The sequence below is a fragment of the Cucurbita maxima genome, unplaced genomic scaffold, assembly GCF_002738345.1.
Source record: "Cucurbita maxima cultivar Rimu unplaced genomic scaffold, Cmax_1.0 Cma_Scf00005, whole genome shotgun sequence".
NCBI classification, from domain to species: domain Eukaryota; kingdom Viridiplantae; phylum Streptophyta; class Magnoliopsida; order Cucurbitales; family Cucurbitaceae; genus Cucurbita; species Cucurbita maxima.
Window position 1 is genome coordinate 3,953,141 of NW_019272021.1, and position 2,707 is coordinate 3,955,847.

Below are 2,707 nucleotides of genomic sequence, written 5' to 3' on the forward strand. Positions count from 1 at the left end.
AAAAAAAAAAAAAAAAAAAAAAAAAAAAAAAAAAAAAAAAAAAAAAAAAAAACAAAGTACAGTTTTGTGTCGACGTGTTCGGGATCGAGAACTAAATTCGGTTAAAATTTAAAAGGATCGTTGGATGTATGAACGAGAACGACCAAATATATTGGTTGTCGTGTGAGCCCTTTTTCTTTCAAAAGTTTTTATACCTTCTAAGCTATATGATATTGTATACCTAGTTTTATAGTTTGATTTGTCGTTCGGAAATACTGATAGGAATCTTCCCATTTAGGTGGTTGGCTTATGATACGACGTTCTTGGAACGGAGAAAATAAGTTATTTCTAGGTTTAACGATTAGAGTAGGGCAAATATCACATACTAGATAGTCTCGAGAGGTGGTTTACTTGAGATTATCGATAGATTTTGGAGGTCTCGGTTTAGAATAGTAATACCTATACTATTAACTAATCTAGAGATATATGAAAGAGGACAATGGAACAACCTCAATAACGTGCAACTATAAAATCTTATCTATGAGATTTCACATCGGTTGGAGAGGGTAACAAAGTATTCATTGTGAAGGTGTAAAAACCTCCCTCTAACAGCGCAGTTTAAAACTGTGAGACTGACGTTAATACGTAATGGGCTAAAACAGACAATATGTGCTAGTGATCTGACTAGTACATTATCGGTTAATTTCATAGTCATACTTTTTTGGTAGTTCATCTTTTTAGCGTTTTATTATCATTTATTAATTAGCAGCTTTTTAATCTTGCTTTTATAACCCGCTCGAGACCTTTTGTATTAATGTTGGAAATGAGCCGTAGTAAAATAAATTAAAATGTACTTACTTAAAATATAACATTTATTCTTAAAGAACTGGAAAGCAGACCACAGCTAAAAAATTGTATTACAATATGATGACAGAGATCGAGCAAAATATAGCATTAGTCGAGAAATTGACAAGTAGTCATATCCTCTTACCTAAGGTTATATATTGTAAGCCGTTGTTATCTCTCTCTTGCTTGCTTATATACCGTCTCTTCCAAAAATCTCTCTCTGCCCTCGTTTTCTAAAATCTTCTTTTAAAATCGAGGCTAGAGGCTCGATCATACGTCGCTTGGCCGTAAGCGACGCAAGAACAAATTGGCTTAGTTCACTTGTCGTTGAAAAGTGAGTGTCGCACAATCGCTAGTCTGCTACTTTCAAAAGTGTGATTGTGTCAAGTGCTCGGATCAAAACCATTTCAATATTCTACATTAAAAATTATATTTAAAAGGAAAAAAAAAAAAAAGATAAATGTGGGGTATGGAGATGTGGGTGTGTTGGGTTTGTTTATGGTCAAATATGAACCTAACATTTTTGAACTGCCCTTTTCATTTCATATCATATCTTGTTCTTCAGATTTGACTTGCTCCGACACTCTTAATTGTACATTTTTTTCTTGTTTTTGTAGGTCCATTCCCCCTCGATAAGAATAATACTAATGACGTTACGTTACAATAGGGAATTTTGTAAAGTTACTGTTGACGTTTCAAAAATGGTTTGAAACTATCTTTGGTGTAGAAATCTGTTAGAATGTTGAATGAAAAATTAGGGTTTGTAATGATTTGATTGAGGCTTGGAACGGAAATTGAGATAAGGTTGTCGCCATGCATTGTTTTAGGTCATAATTTTCGTCGGTGGGTATGAAATATAGCGTTTAAGAGATTAGGATAGAGATGTTTTTAAAAAACACGTGACAAAGTTTGAGGGTATTTTGTAATTTAGTCGTGTTCTAAATACCTTTTTGTTTCAAAATTATATTTGGAGTAGAAATCCGTTAGAATATTGGTCGAAAATTGAGACCTAAAAACAATGTGATAGAGACCTATAATAAAATTTGAGACGTGAACATGGTGTGACAGAGACCTTGTACGGACAATGAGACATGACGACTGTTACACTGTTCCAGCTCACAATTCATGTTCAACATTCAATAGTAAAGTTTTAGGGTATTTCATATAATTTAGTCGTGCTCTGAATGCTTCTACGTTCCAAGATTGTCTTTGTGGTAGAAATTTACTAGAATACTAGACGAAAATTGAGACATTGAGACATGATCTCCGTCACACTCAAGTCACAATTTTTGTCCAACACTTAGCCGCTCTAAATGTTTCCATGTTCTTACCGTACTTGAAATATGTCTTTTAAACTATGTTTATCTTTCATTAACGTTGAATCGAGTGAATATTCTTATTGACCTATATTTTTCGTTATATGATTAATAATCAATCGTCAAATTGACAGTGAATTACGTTTAACACGAGCCATCTTGCCTTATCCCTATGCTTTATGAGACATGGTGCCAAAAGGAAAGAGACAAACTTAGAATATTTTGTACTCTTTGAACACAACTCACATATTTCGTGCAACAATAATATAACTAACATTCAAATGATATCATTGAGATAACACTGACGTATAAAATAAATTAAAAAAAAAAACGCCACACCAGATATAAATATATCTATTTAAATTTAAAGCAAAGTTCAAGATATTTGTCTTCATGAACTTTAAACTGCTTATATTTTATGTTCTAGTACTTTATGTTTTTTTTTTAATGTCAGATATATCAATAATTTGACTTGACGTTTCGGAAGTGTCACGTAACCCTTTTTTTTTTTTTTTTTTTTTTTTTTTTTTTTTTTTTTTTTTTTTTTTTTTTTTTTTTTTTTTTTT